General features: G+C 31.8%; 1 long non-coding RNA gene across 1 annotated transcript; it reads right to left on the bottom strand.

Annotated features, from left to right (window-relative positions):
• Positions 1–12,101: 12,101 nt before the first annotated feature.
• LOC123661098 lies at positions 12,102–13,116 on the bottom strand. Its single transcript, XR_006744293.1, has 2 exons — positions 12,879–13,116; positions 12,102–12,368 (listed from the first exon to the last, which is right to left on the bottom strand). It is a non-coding gene; the product is annotated as an uncharacterized LOC123661098 (long non-coding RNA).
• Positions 13,117–20,300: the final 7,184 nt, after the last annotated feature.

Genomic DNA, 20,300 nt, shown 5'->3' on the forward strand with positions numbered 1-20,300 from the left:
GCATAGCTTTAGTTTTCAATGCAACCGGTAGATTACTCTTGAATATCTCTTTCATTGCCCAATACTTATTCCAGGTTATTTTGATTCTTCGCTCTACTTCTTTATCATTGCATGACTTGAAGGATAGTAAATGTCCCAAATAAATGTAGTCTTCGGCGTATTCAATTTCTGTTGAGTCCGACTTTATACTTGTTTTTTGCCTATTTGTCATTAATTTAGTTTTCTCCCAGTTTATTTCTAGACCTACTTTTCTGCTTTCTTTGCTGAGTGACTGTATCATGAATTCCATTTCTTTTGAGTCTTCCGAGAGCAGTACTATGTCATCCGCGAATCGCAAGTGCGAGAGGCGGCTGCCATATATGTTTAATCCTCTATCTTCCCAGTCAAGTGTTCTAAATATTTCTTCGAGTACTGCAATAAAGAGTTTTGGTGATAAGGGGTCGCCCTGTCTCACTCCCCTTCCAATTTCAAAGACTGAACCATACTCATTTATTTTAATTCTAGCCTTACTTTTGTTGTATAATTCCTTCAATATTTTTATATAGTCATGGTTCACTCCTTGCCCTGATAGAGCTCGCCAAATTGCACTGTGGAATACAGAGTCAAATGCTTTGCTATAGTCAATAAAGCATATGTAGAGGGGTAGGTCGTATTCGTTGTATTTCTCAATGACAAGTTTCAAAGTGTGGATGTGATCTATTGTCGAAAACCCCTTTACAAAACCTGCCTGTTCTACTGGCTGATGTTCATCTAAGATACTAGTAAGACGTCGGAGTAGAGTCGATGCAAACACCTTGTAGACGCACGACGTTAGGCTGATTGGTCTGTAGTTTGCTATTGATTTCGGGTCTCCTTTTTTGAAAAGTAAAACGATATCTGAACACGTCCATTGTTTAGGTATTTCTTTTGTTGATAGTATTAAATTGAATAAGTTTGTTAGAGGTAAAGTGAGAGCGTTTGTACCAGCAATTAGCATTTCGTTTGTAATACCATCAGATGCTGGGCTTTTTTCTGGTTTTAATAACTTTAACGAGCAATAGATTTCATTTATATTAAATATTGGTACTTCGTCATTGTTTTGAGAAACTCTATCCTCGGCTAATTTTTCCTGGTTTGTGATATCATGAGATGCATACAGTTGCTGGTAAAAGTTTGTGGCTATTTGCATGATCCCATCTCTGCTTGTAACTGTAGATTTTTTCTCGTTTTGAAGCTGGTTCATCACGTGTTTTGAGTTGGTTAAGTATTTATACGCCCTTTTAACTGCTCCAGATTTTCTGATATGATTTTCTATAATATTGACTCTATATTGTCTCATGTTTTTCTTAATCTGTTTATTTATTTGTCTATATAACTTGCTAAGTTGAGTTTTTTCACTTTTTGTTTTATTGTGCTTGTTTTTTAAGTAGTGTCGTTGTTGACTAAGTTCTATTATTTCTGTTGTTATTATTGCTTTCTTCCTGTTGTTATAGTTTGATGATGCGAACTTGATGCCACCACGTTCAGCGCTCTGTAAGATTGTATTTTCTATAATGTCGTAGTAATTTTGCACAGATGTTGTCGGGTCTGGTTCTATGAATTTGTTGATTTCTGTGGTGTATATTTCGTAGTCAATTTGTTTCCGAGCTGTTGTAGAAAAGTTTTTACGTGGCAGGTGTCTGCGCTCAATATTGATTGTTATTCTAATCATGCGGTGGTCACTTGGGTGATGTATGCTATTTATCACACTGTAGTTTTCTATAATTTTCGGTTTGTTTGTGGCAATGAAGTCTATTTCGTTTCGAGTATATCCATCAGGTGACAGCCAAGTCCATCTTAGTTTTCTGGGTTTTCTGAAGAGCGTGTTTGCTATTTTCAAATTATTCTGAAGGCAGAATCGAACAAATCTTTCACCTCTCTTATTTCTTTTACCGTATCCGTAGCTGCCCATCACTCTGTTCTCACCCTCTGCTGGTTGTCCAATTTTCGCATTCATGTCCCCAAGAAGTATAAAGTTTGGGTTGCTTTTTTCCAATAATGTATCTAGGGTGGTGTAAAACTCTTCTATTTCTTTTTCGCTTGCTTTTTGGGTAGGTGCGTAGGTTTGACCGATACTATATAGTTTTCCATGTAGCTTGATATGAATCAAGGCGACTCTATCTGTTATGCCGATAAAGTCAAGGACCTCCACTGATAGTTGTTTTTTTACTAGGAAACCTACTCCATATTTGCCTTTGGTGTGACCGTAGTTGTAAAGGTAATAGTCGTCTCTGTCTTCTATAGTAAAACCTTGTCGTCTCGTTTCACTGATGCCTATTATATCCCATTTTAGTGATGATATAGCGTGCTCCAATTCAAGTATTCTTGATTCATTTGCTAGGGACCTTACATTAAAAGTGGCAATGTAGATCTTATTATTTTTCCTTGTTTTAGTTATTGGAGGGTTGTAGTCTTTCGCCCCCGCGGTGACCAGCCGTATTGGGGGACATAATTCGTTTTTTCTTTTTGAATTTTTTGTGCTTGTTTGACTTGAGAGAGGAGCCGGCGCTGGTTGCTATACTGCGTTTTGATCATGGTTGTCTTGCTGGTTTGACGGGCTGTTTTTATTTTTGTTCACTAAGTAATTTAGCATGCTAGGCTTAAGGACTCCTTCTGTAATGCTAGATGATCTTTGCAATGATGAGTGGGCAGGTTGAGGGTTGTTTTTCCGCTTTTCTTGTGGTCTTCTATCTGCTACTTTGTGAGGGTTTAGTTGATTAGTCTCGGGAGAAGCGGATAGCATTCTCTTTTTGTTAGATGTATTTGATTTATTTTCAAGTACGATGAGTTTATCGTATTTAATAATAGCTTTATTTCCTTTTTCTTTTTCTATTTTAACCCTTTCCTGTAATTCTTTTCTTTTTTCTAAGATATTTTTTGGATAATCCTCTTTTATGTAGTACTCAGTATTATTTAGTAACGATTTTTGCTTGAATATATCAATTTTCATACCAAGTGTTGTAAGGGTAATTGTTATCGGCCTAGGCCTTTCCCCTTTTTTGCCTAATCGTGTAATCGCCTGTAGATCTCTTTTTTCGAGCTTAATGCGAAAGTGTTTATCAATAAAATTTATTATTCTGTTTTCTAAATCAGAGTAAGACGATTCTTTTTCTTCTAATCCAAAGAGTACTATGTTTCTCTGTTTTGCCTGTTTTTCCAGAAAATAGAGTCTCTTCTCTTGGTTTTCCACTTTTTCTTTTAGATAATTATGTTTTTCTTCCCATGTTTTGAATTTTTCTTCAATAAGTATATTAATGTTTTTTGTTACATTTGTCGTGACATCTTCTCCGTTTTTAAGGATGGTTTTCTTCTGTTCGTCTAGCTCCTTTTGAATTTTTTGAAGTGCGAGCATAACCTCCTCCATAGTTTAAGATTTTTTTTTTTTTTTTAATATTTGGTACTGTTATGGCACAACTGCTTCCCCCTATTGGTAGTAGGCTGAACTAGGCAACGTTGTGACGTGTTGCTTAGTATCTGCTCCTCGTCGGTAGATGGCGCTATTTTTAACGGATGATCTAGTAATGACTTTTAAATTTTCGTTCTTTGAGGTTAGAATTTTTTTAAAAGAATCCAAAGTTAACACTTTATGCTTTCTTTTATGCTTCTTTGTTTACTGACCTTCTATTCAGGGTGTTGTCAATTCCTCTTCAATAAACTTGGTGGAATTCGAACGGTATTGGAGCGGTTGAAGAAATCCGTTGCCGTTATTTTTATTCACAATTTCCATTTAAGGCTGGCACCCTCACATTAGATAACGATAATCCTGATGTTCCACAACTACTTTCACTCGAACGTTTCGGTTTGCGTGAGATATATCGTTGTTTTATACTTTTATTGATAAAAAATAGCGGAGCCGATGTAAACATGAGAACAACAGCGCCCTCTCTCTTCTTCTATAGAATAACAGGCATTTAATTTAAAAATACTTGATTAATTAATAAAAATTCCGCAGAATCCATTAACAAATCCAATTAACAAAATATTTAAAAAATTTAAATTTTTTTTTTAATAATACGTCATTTTCCACGTGAAGTATTATTTCGATAATTTAGGTAATAAATACCATGGAGTTCAGTATTAAATACGTGGAAGTGATTCGTTCACTCTTCGGAGTGATGATACTATGAAACGTTTTCAAACGAATTTCGTTACTATGTCAATTCACGTTCCTATCAAAGTGTAGATTAATTGAACTTGCGAAAGAGAGCGATTTGTAGATAATGGGTCATATATGGAAACGGGTTAACGTTAGAGTCAGTAAAATAGTAAGTGCTATATGCGCTCCGCGCTGTGCGGTCATGAGGCGCTTCCGGCCGCTGTTCGCGGTGGAGTCTGTGCGGACGCAAGCGGCTCGGAGCACCCCAACGCAGTCAGCGCTTTGCTTATTGAATAATATGTTGGCCTCCAATAGTAACATTGATATATTCGCTATAAATTCATCTGAATTTGTTAAATCATGTTTTAAGTATTTAGAATTATGTTAATGTGTATACTCGTATTATAAGATAAATTGTCACTTGTTTGTGTATTTGTTGTAGTATTATCTATGCTTGTTTATTGTACACCTTGGTTGTATACTGTCAGTGCAATAAATGTCAACTGTAATAAATAAATAAATAAATAAAAAGAATCAGTATATAAAGAATTTTGTGGTCTCTGTTCTTTTTATGAGTAATTCCTAGAAAACCTACTATTTCAAAAAGTTATGGCAATTGGATTTATTCAGCCTCGCTTCAGCCTGTAATATTCCACTGCTATATAGGCCTCTTTCCCCATGTTGGAGAAAGATCAGAGCTTAAAACACCAAGCTGCTTCAATGCGGTTAAAATATTCCCTATTATGAGTAACGATCGCTATCAGGTGTACATGATATCAACCGGAACCGGCAGCTTATAGTGCTCTCTCAAGCACGGTAAGGAGACCTACAAAGACTAACAACCAGACCAGAAATAAATATTTGTATGAACAAATACAAAATACAAAATATCCAATCCGAGCGGGAATCGAACCTGCGGCCGTCGGTGTTTAGGCGTCGCCGACATGGCACACGCACTATTACACCAAAACTGTCATCATTTATTCATCTTGTAACATCCTATTGATGGGCATAGACCTTTTTCCGTGTCGGAGAAGGATCAGAGTCACCATGGTGATCACTGCGCGTTGGCAAATATATTCCTTACTATAAGTAAACAATCAATTTTAGGTGTCTATGATAACAACCGGGACCGACATCTTAATGTGCTTTCCGAGGCACGATGAGGTGAGCACGTACGTAGAAACTCGACTGAGCAACTGGCTCCAATGTAACTGACGATTTAACAAACAAAAAAAAATGTTTGCAGGGCCGTCTCGTCTCAAAAATTGCAACCTTTTCACCAATTTAGGTTTCCCTAAAATATTATCAAAGTACGCAGGATAATGACAGAGCACCCCAGACAAAACAAGGAGTGAAGGGACGCAAAACTGTTAAGTGTTCTGAGTGTAAGCCCTAATTATTTCGCGCGTAATTAGCGATTCTTCTAAAGAGGGTTACAAAGCCTTGAGAAGTACTTAACGCTTTTTAAACAAACCGTTATTGTTTGCTTTCTCTTGTTCGTTTATTGAAGGGATAAGTAAATGAGATGTTATCATTGTTACTAGGAACAGACTCTTCAGGTCACATTATGCTGTGTCTATGTATAACTTGTATAAACATGTATAGAGTAAAAGAGTAAGCGTTACACGTGGTATAGAATTATAAACACTCAATATTGGTCAATATTGGTCAGTCAATATTGGTTGACAGAACAAAGCTATGTAAGCACGTACTATTCAAACGACGACTGCTACGCCACTGTCCTACAAATTAAAACTTAGTAGTTATGAGTATATGCAGACATACAGCCTTCGCCGATTTGTTGAACTATCTATGCGTACTAAAATGAAGTTCATAAATGCAAAGCAAATTAAGTATAGTTGTGAAACAATTATACATTATTATGGAACAGTGCTAAAAAAAGAAATTAGCTAGAACGGTCGAATGTTTCATTTTCTTCCTTTTGATGCACTGTATAGAACACTAATATCAATATATTTATCTAAAAATAACTTTAAGATCGGCTTGGTAAAATCTGGTCAAAGTCAAGTCAAAGCAACCCAACTCTGAAGGGGTACAAATGTACAATACATATCAAATGAAACAAAAAAAATCTAAGACAAACGCTTCATTTAAAGATATCACACATAACAAGAATGATTTACGACCAACAAATAACAGATTCAGAAAAAAGGCTTATTTTTCACACAAGTCCCTGAATAACGAAACAGACATCTGATATATTTCTAAAGATAATAACGGTACAATATTATGAACCATATAAACAGGAAAATATGTACTAGCAGTTGGGCTCATACGACTTTGCACCACTCAAATATTTATATCTAAACTAAAATAGTGAAATAGTTAATAAACAAAATCATTCTCCGTATAGAAGATGATTTGAAGCTTAATCTGCAAATCTCCTGTAGAAGGAGTTTGGGGAGAAATTTTCGTACCAAGAGTGTCCATCGTTTTCAGGTGTTAACAACCGTTTTTATGTCTTCTTCAAATACGGAGGAGTGATGAACATGAAGCAAAACAAAGTATCATTACTAACCACAGGTTTACAACATTATTCGAGAGCAATATAATATGGCTGTGATCATCTGTCAATTTGCGGTATTTCCCCGATCGGGCTACACCAAATTTAGACCAAGACCATACTGTGCTGTACCTCAATTAATAATATATTTGTATTAATAAAAACTAGTAGTCGCCCAGTGGTAGAAATTCGACCATTGTTAATTTAAATTATAAGGTTGACTGGTAGATAAGGCTGTACGGCCTTAAGTCCGCCTTTTTAACCGACTTCCAAAAAAGGAGGAGGTTCTCAATTCGACTGTATTTTTTTTTTTTATGTATGTTACATCAGAACTTTTGACTGGGTGGAGCGATTTCGACAAATTTTCTTTTAATCGAAAGGTGGTGTGTGCCAATTGGTCCCATTTAAATTTATTTGAGATCTAACTACTACTTTTCGAGCTATATCTAATAATGCGTTTTTACTTGACGCTTTTTTCGTCGACCTACGTTGTATTATACCGCATAACTTTCTGCTGGATGTACCGATTTTAATAATTCTTTTTTTGTTGGAAAGGAGATATCCCAAGCTTAGTACCATGATAAGGAAACCAGGATCTGATGATGGGATCCTAGAGAAATCGAGGGAACTTCTTGAAAATCCGCAATAACTTTTTATTAGGTGTACCGATTTTAATGATTTTTTAATTAAATCAAAAGCCGATGTTTATCATGTGGTCACATTTAAATTTCATCGAGATCTGGTAACTACTTTTTTAGTAATCTTTGATAATGTGTTGTTACTTGACTATTTTTTCGTCGATCTACGTTGTATTACTCGTCGATGTAATTGAAGTCGGTTTTTTTTTCGTTTGCGAGCAAACACAATTATGCGCAAACTGTTATCTCGATGTGTCGTTATGTTGTTTTTTTTTGAGTTGTGTAATAAAGTTTAAATAAATAAATAAGTTTGAATATTATTAAGGTTTGTAGTCAAAGACTATAACTTCTATAATAATAAACAAAAGAGTATATATGCGTGCGTGTGTCGAATACATGGTAGTGTGTGTAATGTTTTTTTTTTGGGCATTATGTCATACTCCTCCGTCCGCGCACTTTTTTGGGGTACAAAGTTTTTTTTTCACGTATAGATAAAATGGTATGTTCATTAATTATTACTCAAGAACTTCAGTACAATATCTTATAATTTATTTAGCGGTCAAAGTAATACCTACTTATTGTGGTTTCAAACATAATCTCTGACAGACGGACGGATCAACAACGGTCACTTAGTAATAGGGTTTTAAATAATAATTCCACTTACAGCCATTTGGGCACGACACTCTTAAAGGATATATAGACAATGGAATTTCTTGTATATTTACTATTAATTTCACCATTTAAATTTGAGAGTATAATTACATCAGGTTGGGTCATTAGTTCCAGATTTAGCTATAGCGCTCGATTCAATCCTCGTCTATGACAAATATTTATATCGATTTTAGAAATTTGTCTTTCTGGATTTCGACACAAGTTTTCCGCTTTACTATAATTGTGACTATCTACTGAGTTCTTTGTTACTTCTTCTAATAATAATCTAAATTCACAATAACTACAACCTTTACAATATCTTAGAGGTATCTAAGTTGTAAAATAACTATTCAAAAGCCTTAATTTTTTTTTATGAAAGCCAGTATGACACAACAACAAATTTTACGAGTAGGACCACCTGGGAAGTCTAGTATAATTTAAAATATTTGTTTACACATTATCTGTTTACTGTGTATCTACTAGGTCAACTTCCATTGAAGTTTTTATTATATTACAACACAACTCGATACTGGTAAGTATAAAAAATGGATTTTAAAATATAATATCGAGTTCTTATTTATTGAGGCATTTGTTATTGTTACGCCCGTCACGTTATTACAGGCATTTGGTACTTCGTAACCCATAATAATATCTTAAGATGAAAGATTTATTTCAATCCATAAATTCATAAAGTATTGACCCGAATTTTATAACAATTTTGCTATTACAAAGCTTTCTGTAAGTAAACCATGAAAAAAAATTGCCAAGAACTTTAGTTTCCGTAATTACATATTTAATATTAGCTTGAAATTTTTATAATTCTGTAAAAAGAAATCAACTAAAACCTATTTCAGTTTAGACTTATTTCACAAAATATAGGATATCGAAACGAAACCTCATTTCTGTAGACTAATCCCACAAGAAACGTCCAGATCTTTTAAACCAAGCAAGCCTTCATTTTAGCCAATTTATCGGAGGGAGCTGCAAAGCGCAACAGAGATGATTCCTATCAGATGGGGGCTGTTATAGTAATTGGTTTTATGCGGCCATGTTGGTTCTTCGTAACGATATTTCGAAGTATTCGATTTGAGAACATTTCCATTATATTATAGATACAATACATACAATTTCTTATTATTTGTATTTTTTATATTTTATTTAAAATAATATGTATTATTATTTTTTGATGATAATAAAACATAACAAATTGTGACGTGATACTAATGGTTAATGGTCAGTTTCAATACTCTCTATCTCTGAATTTGCTTACTAGAGATAGAATTTTGACGTAAGCCCAATACAAGTTGTGCAAAACCATATCGCTACTAGGCAGACAGACTGTTGAAAACGGCCGTAAAGTGTTTCAAACTTGTCCTCTTGTCATCTATTAGAAACTACAAGGTAAATTTAAATTTAAACTGTCTATCAAATATGAAGAGTGTTAGGCATACATAACTTGTCAAATTTGTGCTAATTTACGAACATTTTTTTCGAGAATAGAGTAGTTTAAGATTCAGTAATATAGCTGATATTACATTATAAATAAATTTTTAGCATAGTTTAATAAAAGAGTAACTCTTCACGTTCATGTTACTAATGTAGATTCATGAAAGCATATAAATAAAAGTTATTACATAAACTCCGTTGTAATGTAAATAAATAATAGCTACAGAATAAAAATAGCTACTAGACGGATGTGAAATTATTAACTATGTATTTGATTTTCATATGTTTATTGGAGCCAGAGAATGATGCTCATAACAGTCTTAAATATTGAGTGTTGATGCAAGCTCTGCACAAATAGGTCAAGGTCTGCTTAAGTTTACCTTAAAACTTTTAGAACCACTCGTCCCATATATGATTCAAATATTTTCTACCCCAATATTTGAAGTTTTTTATGAGTGGGCCATTATCAAAACTATCTGACCCAGGGAACTTCGTGCTGCCTTTTTTGTTAATGTATTGCCTTTTTTAATTTTCCTGTATAACCCAAATAAAACCCTTATCCCGATAGCAATAAATTAAAAGTACTGTGTAAAATTTGGTTCTATAGGAATTCCAATAATAATTAATTAATTTACAAAACTAAAGCAATAATAAATTTTTTAGTGGTGGATGCTGATAGAGCAAGAAATTATCTACAAAATGATATATAAATTATGTGGAGTAATTGTGAGTTTTTTTTCTAAAAAGTATTAATATATATGATGGTGGTTATAGATTAGGGTTGCCAAATGTCCAGCGATATTCGGCACTAAAAATACTCTTTGAATCTGTAGTCCGGATATATTAGTCTTCATCTGTCCTGTCCGTCTTTTGTCCCGCTTTTTGCTTTTGATCAGTCACGTATACGTTTCCTCTCAGTGTCTTAAAGTACCTACTACTAATCGATCAAATAATTATATACGACTGACAATGTTATTGAATGATGAATTTTGTATCAATGCGAAATTCTGTAGTTTTATAAATATTGTTGCTATATGTATGTTAATGTTTTATTCTAATTATGTTTAGTTTTATTTAGTAATAACTTTGAAAATTATCTACACGTAGAAATTATCCGTGATATTACCCTTACGTATATTATACGAGTCTCAAGTTGAACATTACTTCAACATTACTTAAGCTACGTGCAAGAATTTTCCAACTCTAATGAGAATCCCTACATCCCTTTTTCACGCACACATTCTTAGCTATATAACAAGGTGACGCACACGACGCTTGTGTTACGTCAAATTGATGACTCGTGATGATAATGCGTTTCATATAGCTGTTGTTAGACTCGACTATAATAAAGGTTCATTTAAGATTAAGATGCCTGGTGCATGATTATAAAAGCCTAATTTATTTATTTTATTGTCGTTTTTATAAAATAAAAAAAAAAAATAATGAAAAAAAACAATGTCCATTTAAGCTGGCTAGTGTGTCCAGCTATTAATTTAATGTATGGCAACTCTAATTTATGTGTACGTAAAACATAGAACCATAGAGGATGCACTGCTATAATGATTACAGGAAACTAGTTACGTTGCTACGAAGTTTCGATGCCGCTCATGACAAACATTTCCACAGACTGTACAGAAAATATTAGTAGTAAGCCTGTTTGTTTGTGTTGTATTTGTCTCTGGATTCCCGACTAAGACTATACTAGTGGGTGCTATTATGAGCAAAACTTTCATTTGTTTAGACATTTATTTTGATTAATTGTTTGTAAAAATTCATAACATACAAAAAAGGAGAATTACTTTGACTCAATTATTACGGCCTTCGTAATTTGGATTGTTAGTTAGGTGTTTATAAATACTAGTGATCGCCCAGTAGTCGAAATTACACGATAATTAAAAATTTAAATTAAAATAAAACCCAAAATAAAATGAAAAAAAAAAACTTTAAAAAAAAATTCAATTTGACTACAGACTTTGACAGTCAACAAAAGAGTATGGATAATAAATGCGTGTGTGTGTCAATGCATATTTAATATATTTTTATGCATAATTTTAAAAAATATTATTATTCTGCACTTTTCCTCTATATAAAGTGTACGAAATTTATTACTCTTTCGTTCGCGCAATTTTTGTAAAAAGGGGTACAAAGTTTTTGCGTCACGTATTAACGTAATTATAGATTATTAGCTTTAGCAGCGTATTGCCAAAAATACGATTAATACCTAAGAGCACAGATTAATAAACAAAAGGCAGATGGAGCGTGTGGAACAAAAAGTATGAAGCCACTTTTTATTCATGTGTGCGTGGCGACTAGAAATGGCACTGTAGGAACACGTGCATCTATGTGTGTATAATGATACCATAAAAAGAAAAAAACTCCCTGCATTTTTTAAAATGTCCTTTTACGACAATAGGTTCTAAAGTTTTATTTGGATACATGAATTTATAACTAAATAAATACTTTAATAATAATAATAATATTAATAAAGGTTTCGTTAAAAATAACGAAAGAAATAGGTAATATGTCAAGATTTATATAACTAGCGGTCCGTCCACACTTTGCTTCGGGTACTAATTTTGTTTTTGTTTAATAAGGTTTAAAAGGACTTTACAATGTTTACAACTCTAGATAATAAAACTTTAGTGTTTTTCAGTAGTATCATATTTATTTCATTAGACAAATAAAAAAAACATACATAATTTAAAATATTTATTAATAATAATAATAATAATTATCATCATTTATTTACACACACATACATCGATATACAGACAACTTAAAGACTAGACCAAAAGATTAGATAGTATTACAAATAATTACATTGGAATTTTTTTTTATCAACCTACGAAATTTTTCGGTAAAGCATAAGCCATCCTCTTTAAAATGTAATGAACACACAACGCAAAATTTTGAAGCCTCCCAATTATGGTCTTGCCTGCTTTGGCGAATAATAGAAACCCATTCCTCGCGTAGAACAACATCTGTCGGCAATCTGCAAAAATCATTAAATAATAAAACTTGACACAACTTGATTACAATATGTATTCTTTAAATATATCTAGCATCTTCCATTAATTCCACTAATATTATAATCTGGCTATTGCCCATAACTTAACAAAATATATATATGTAATATATATATGTAAATAACTTCATCATTATCATATATATATATATAAGTAGTATAAGGAACTAAATTGATAACCATATACATTTTTATTTAAGCTCCTACATTAGATATTAATGACCGAATCACAGTAAATGGTAATAACAGATAAAAATACATCTATATTACGTGTGGAAATCGAATACACGTCCGCACATTTAAAAGTCAGTCTCACTAACGCCTAGACCATCAGGTAGTTTCCCCAATTGAAGGGAAAAACATTTCGCCGAACACTGGCAACACAGTTGAATTAATGTCGAGGTTTTGTGTTCCGAGAGAACCATATAATTTATTGAGTGTATAAATAATAAAATCAATTAAATAATTTATAATTACCTGTGAAATGAAATTCTATCCTCTTTTTTTTATTTTTGGGAACAACTTTCACAATGTTTAATAACACAAGACGGCATTTTTTGACACAAAATAATGAATCACTCGAGACGTTTAAACAATACGACGCTTTCTTTAGCACTGCTGCGACTTTGTATTCGCTTTTGATTTTGTATTCGCTTTGGTGGCTTCACTCGCATGTTCGGCGCGCTCCATCTGCCTTTTGTTTATTAATCTGTGCCTAAGAGTAATTGATATACTGATTATAGTAGAGCCATATAACATATGCATATATTTAAACCTTTCCGGAATGTTATAATTTAGTCAGTTCAAATATGGATAAGTAGTTTTAACGCCAAAGACTAACAAGTATTCATTTTTATTTTCATATAATATTAGATATAAGAAAATAAATAAATAAATTTATATTTATCCATTTTCAACTAACTTTCCGTAAATTTTCTACATAATAATAATTATTAACTACAATATTTCATCATATTTCTATTCGTCTGTCACACTATATTTACGTTAAGATACTTTTTAAAGCAGAGAATATTTATTTTATATCTTAACTTCAATGAAACGGTGCTGGCAATGTTCCTTTCATCTTTCTGACAGTTACATTTGAGACCTTTTGGCGTTTATGTTAAGATAGAAATTCGCACTTAGGCTCTATTTAAAGAGGTAATATTACTTTTCTGTTATTTAACTTTTGATCGGTAAAATAATAGCTTTAAAGATTCTTAGCTTGTGGTGGTTTTTAAAAATATTTCGGAGAAAAAAAACTTGTTAGCAATATTCGACATATGTAGAGTATATTAAATATGTTATATACCATAAGTTTATTGTTAAAGCAAACTTATTAAATTTATCTGTTACTTATTAAATTTATCTTTAGTAAATTTCGTCAGTGATTTGATAACACATTAACTGAAAATGTTGCCAAATCTAAAAAATCCTTTCGTAAAAATTATTACTTCAAATAATTGAACATCTAGAAAATATTCTAGATGTTTTATCAATCAATTATTTTGAGAAACTTTGTTTTCCTACGATATTTATTGATAGTTAACATTCACACATTTACTTCAAAACCCTTATAATAACGTCATCTTCAATTGAACTATTCTCTATAATAACCCCATAATTATTCATTAAAACCATTTATGATAAAAAATGGTTTACCTAATAATTTGTATAATAATATTATAATTAAAATGTTTTCAATATTGTAAAAAAAAATCCTTTTAATGTTTTCTCATTGCGGTTTAAAACGCTTCAATGTATTTCAAATTTTATGCCTGGTTTTATATAAACATACGCAGGAAGCCGGCTCAAAGGAAATCATTTGAGCAACGCCACTCTTAATATACGTATGTATTTTTAACTTTTATATTTCGTAGTTGGAATTAATCTTTTTATATAAATATGTGTTCATGTCTCAATTTATTTATAACTTATTTCTAACATAAGAATAGAAAGAAACTTTAGTATTTATTTATTTATTTATACTTTATTATACAATACAACTACACTTTAAACATTGAACACATTTAAAAACATTTAAGGCAGAAAAATAATAATATAGTTCATTTAATTTTTAGCGTAATATTTTTTAAAATGAAATAACTTTTTCGGATTTTATTAAGTTTTTAAGTAACATTTTTTTATCAATAAGTGCATATTTTGTCTTTAACAAATTTATTTCGAAATTTTAGAACATTATAGGTACATAATGAAATGCAATGCTTAATTTAAAAAAAAAAATCTTAAAATAATTTAATATTTATGCTATTTCTTAATTATTTTTACCAAGATATTAGGATTTTATTTGACAATTTTTTTTAAATCAATTCTGTTGTAGATCGATCGAGTTAATAAATCATCCACTGCGTCACTAGCGTTATAACTTTCTCAGTCCTATATGAAGTATCTTGTAAAGATAAAAGCCTTTCTACAAGAATTTTTTTGTGCATGTTGAAACTTTTTATTATGACATCGTAATAAATTCTACAAACATACTGCTATTACAGATTCTTGCCAATTCCATTTCACTTCATTCGATTACAACTCTCGCGTCGACTCGGCAGCCGTGACACGCGTATGGCTTTGACCCGACTTTTATTTACGCAACCGACTGTAAAAACGACTTTTATTTTAATTTATAAGATTTCCAGCGGTTTCACGGTTGAGCTATTTATGAATGATAAACTATCTACATTTCTCACGTTTATCATTCTTTAAAATATATAATATCAAAGATTAATGGATGAACTATACGTATATTTTAGTTTATTTTGTAAGGTTTTATAAAAATGTATATAAAATAATCATTTTTATTTCAAAATTGGACATATATTACTACTTAAAAATACTTGCATGAATATTAAAAACGAGTATCTTATTATTTTGAACATGTAACATAAATATATTGTACCCACTATATTGCATTTTTTAACCGACTTCCAAAAAAGGAGGAGGTTCTCAATTCGACTGTATTTTTTTGTTTTTTTTTTATGTATGTTACATCAGAACTTTTGCCCGTGTGGACCGATTTCGACAAATTTTCTTTTAATTGAAAGGTGGTGTGTGCCAATTGGTCCCATTTAAATTTATTTGAGATCTAACAACTACTTTTCGAGCTATATCTAATAATGCGTTTTTACTTGACGCTTTTTGTCGTCGACCTACGTTGTATTATACCGCATAACTTTCTACTGGATGTACTGATTTTGATAATTCTTTTTTTCTGGAAAGGAGATATCCCAAGTTTAGTACCGTGATAAGGAAACCAGGATCTGATGATGGGATCCTAGAGAAATCGAGGGAAACTCTTGAAAATCCGCAATAACATTTTACTAGGTGTACCGATTTTGATAATTCTTTTTTTGTTGGAAAGAAGATATCCCTAGTTTAGTACCATGATAAGGAAACCAGGATCTGATGATGGAATCCCAGAGAAATCGAGGGAACTTCTTGAAAATCCGCAATAACTTTTTATTAGGTGTACCGATTTTAATGATTTTTAATTTAATCGAAAGCCGATGTTTATCATGTGGTCACATTTAAATTTCATTGAGATCTGATAACTACATTTTGAGTAATCTTTGATAATGCGTTGTTACTTGACTATTTTTTCGTCGATCTACGTTGTATTACTCGTCGATGTAATTGAAGTCGGTATTTTTTTCGTTTGCGAGCAAACACAATTATGTGACAATCGATTTGTCAATTAAGGTAGAATTGTTGAATGCCATTTGTTTATTCATCATTACAGCCTATCACAGTCCACTGCTGGACATAGGCCTCCATAAGTTTACGCCAAAAATAGCGTGAACTCATGTGTTTTGCCCATAGTCACCACGCTGGGCAGGCGGGTTGGTGACCGCAGTGCTGGCTTTGTCGCACCGAAGACGCTGCTGCCCGTCTTCGGCCTGTGTATTTCAAAGCTAGCAGTTGGATGGTTATCCCGCCACCGGTCGGCTTTTTAAGTTCCAATGTGGTAATGGAACTGTGTTATCCCTTAGTCGCCTCTTACGACACCCACGGGAAGAGAGGGGGTGGCTAAATTCTTGAGTACCGTAGCCACACAGTACATTTGTTTATTATCTGTGCGTTAAAACAGGCATATACTCGTATTTATTGTTTGCATATACTGTCATAGTGAAGGACTCTTTGGCCGACTTCTAAAAAAGGAGGAGGTTCTCAATTCGGCTGTATTTTTTTAATGTATGTTACCTTAGAACTTTTTACTGAGTGGACCGATTTTGCTGCCGTTCGGACTATTTATCAAATGATGTTACACGGCCAGATTTACAATAACATAGTGTGCTATATTATCAACTAGGGCAGCAGTTTATTAAAGTAAGAATAGTGGAAGTGTATTGGAAAACTTCAATCTGACAGCTTCAGTAATAAATATTTAAATTATGACTTTCTAATCTATCGTGTTTGCATTGAAACATTCATCTTTGATAGTGATGTTAAAAATTTCTAATAATGTTTTTAGAAATATTGTGTATCAAATTAAATAAAATCACATTTTTGCTTTGTTAGTCCTATAAGTCTAATAGTTACATTTTATCTGAAAAAAAAAGTATTGCTCAAATTGGCTTAAAAACCTCGTAACTGTTAGTGATGTTTTACACAAAAAATCAAATAAGATGACCTCCATCTCAGATCTAATACAATATATATGTATATTTATATATAAAACCTGATAGACTGTTAGAAATTTAAAAAAATTACACATTTTAGACGGAACAAAAAATTAAATTTTGCATTTAAAATAACATCTCGGTAAAAAATACTTGAATATTATTTTTCGTTAGAGCATGTGCTGATTAATGTACCCTGATTAACCCGATACATCGCTAATCCTTATGACAAAGAGTAAACAAATAAAGAATTATTTCTAGGAGCGAGATCGCTCGCATCGGTCTCATGTAACAAATTGTTTGTTTACCTTTTAAATAAGGATCGAACGTGGCCAGGTTAGTATTATTAGTGATAGTGACAGGCACGTGTAGTGTAGGCACCTAAGCACGAGATTAACTGAGGATTACTCATAGTCAATCATAGTATATTTACCAACCCGCAGTAGAGCAGCGTGGTGCATTGAGCTTCAACTCTCCTACATGGAGAAAGAGGTCTATACCCAGCTTTGTAGTATTATAAGTGGAATCAATCAAAAAATTATATCATATACCTCCTATTGTAGTAACATTTCCCCTCTAATAAACTTTATTGATTGTTAGTATTTATTAATTTTTTGACAGAGTTTGTTTTATCGTAAATTCTGATGATTTTATTTGGTGAGGATTTTCTGAATGAATGATTTACACTGTAGTATTAGGATAATATCTAATTGCGGTAAAGTTATTAATTTTCAAAGTATGCAGGCTTCATAAAAACGTTCGTGCATGTCAATATAATTTAATTTTTTTATGAAATCTATGAACTTAGTATTTATATAAAAGACTTGGACTGTATAATTATTACAACATACAAATACAAATACAAATAATCTTTATTGTACACTATCAGAGAAAAAAAAATCACATCGAAAGAAAGAAAATGTAGACATGTACGAAAGGCGGTCTTATCGCTAAAACAGCGATCTCTTCCAGACAAATTCTAGCTTGAAAAGGACATGACAAAAGAATTAGACAGACATAAACAACATACTTATATGATACTATTTTATCTTTACCTTGATGTTACCTTATGGGAAATTCAAAGGTCAAATTACATGTTTATTGTTATACTGCTTATATTTCTATGAATAAGTAAATGTTCCGTTGTGGTACTTGTAAAACACTTTTTGCATGCTGATTTTGCTTTTTTTCTCATATGACTCTTGAACTATCGCTTTGCATGTTCTCAGACCTCGGAAAGGATATTCAAGATATAGAAAAAATAGGCAATATTTTAATAATATTGCTCGTTTGAATATAGTTTTTCTCGTTTTCATTACTCTACGTTTTATTATTTTATGAGTATCATAACGTAATTTTCCAATAATTATTTTAGTTTGTCAGGGAGTTCCAAGGAGCTACGCTACGCTACGCGCTTACCTACAAGAACAACATAACATTATTTAAGACTAGGATTATTTAGCGACGATCTTTTTTAAGGAGTTGAAGTACGAGTACTTCTCAAGTCGAGCCACTCCACAGTTTGAGCAAGATATTATTGATTCCCTCCTATCCCCTACCTCATACGTTCGCTTAAATTTCAACGGGCACTACGTTCTATAAAATCACACTTACAAAGTACATTTAATACAATGAAGTCCTAGCAATGCTTCTGTATAATCATGTTGTGTGAATTGATATAGCCTTAGAACTTGAAATTTACACTCGAATTCTAGTGAATATATCTGAGCATTAGAACTCAGTATTAATACAATTGACTTTGCAGTTAGTATAAATTTCCGTACTTCGAAAGTAATTTGGTGAATTGTTGATATTATTGTATTGAAAAGTGGGCATGTAGCGGCAACTGTGGCGCATATTTGGTAATTATGTGATCAAATATATGTCTATAAAATAGTGCAAACGTCTATTACTCAAGTGTATCCGGTAAGCCGTTCTAATCCTTAATCGGTTATCGAGTCCTGAAGATCGAAACACATAATAAACACTTCCACATCTCAATAAACCTATGTATGTCATATAAAGCAATTTTTTACGACTAAAATTGTATTTGCGACACAACAGTCAACTAAATTTTCAATTCAATATTTATATCATGTTTTAATATTCCAACTAAAATTACTTTTAGCAATAATCGAAATCGAAATCAAAATCAAAACTTTGTTTATTTAAGTGGACTCCAGGGCACTTTTGAATAATGATCATTTTACAGATTAAATAAATTATTTATGGCTTATGTGAAGCTACCACTGATTGAGAATCCGTAATAAGTAAAAGCTTTACCCCTTCATTAACATTAAAAATATATGTCAAAGGGTCATAATTGATTTTTATTTAATTAATTAATCATTATTACCCCAAGCTTGCTGGGGTAATTAGGTAATTTAACTTCAATAATCATCCCGTATTCGTTGATTAACGGGAAAATTACACGTACATAGTAAGTTTATAGCGTGGGAGCTTGGGAACACTTTGATGTACTTAGCTAAGTAATTTTCCAAAGGAGTAATAAAATAGTAACATGAATAAAACATAATTTTTAATTATAATTATATAATCAAAACTAACACTAAGTTATATTCTTTGATAGTCTTTGATAAGTTTTTAAAGAAAGTATGTGTGTGTTTATGTGTTCAACATATTATTTTTTCTCAATATTATTTTTTCATATTGAAGTCTTTTTTATTAAAGTTTTTGGTTTTTTTTGGTCTACATGTAATTATATATATATATATATATATATATATATATATATACCACTTATTCACGTTTTTTTTAGAATCTTTTCATGCAATCAAAATTTAGTCGTCACTTTTTTTTAGTTTAGTAACTCTTTGATTTTTCCTTAAAAAAATTAGATACCTACCTATGATTGATTGGAAAATCATTACTTTAATTAATGAACGTTTTTGCAGGATGTTTAAATTTAGTTGTCTTTTTAATATTAATAAATTTAACTGTAAAATTGTTTCTTTCGTTCCTTCCTCTTTAAGAAAATCCTGGCAGCGTTCCTATTTACGTTTACAAATAAACACAGTAGCATACAATGATACAATATGCAATGTATCTTACAAAATACAATAACTAAATAATATTATTATAATTTCAATTGTACACAGATTATATTTTAGTAAGCGGTAAATCTAATTACAGCGAAATTCCGTTCGTCGATGAAAGACCGCTTCTCATTTCGTGAGCGGATTTCAGAAACGTTCATATTTTAGAGAGATCAACTATATTTAAAATAATTAAATTGAATACATTT

Source organism: Melitaea cinxia, chromosome 2 (genome assembly GCF_905220565.1).
Source record: "Melitaea cinxia chromosome 2, ilMelCinx1.1, whole genome shotgun sequence".
Taxonomy (NCBI): Eukaryota; Metazoa; Arthropoda; class Insecta; order Lepidoptera; family Nymphalidae; genus Melitaea; species Melitaea cinxia.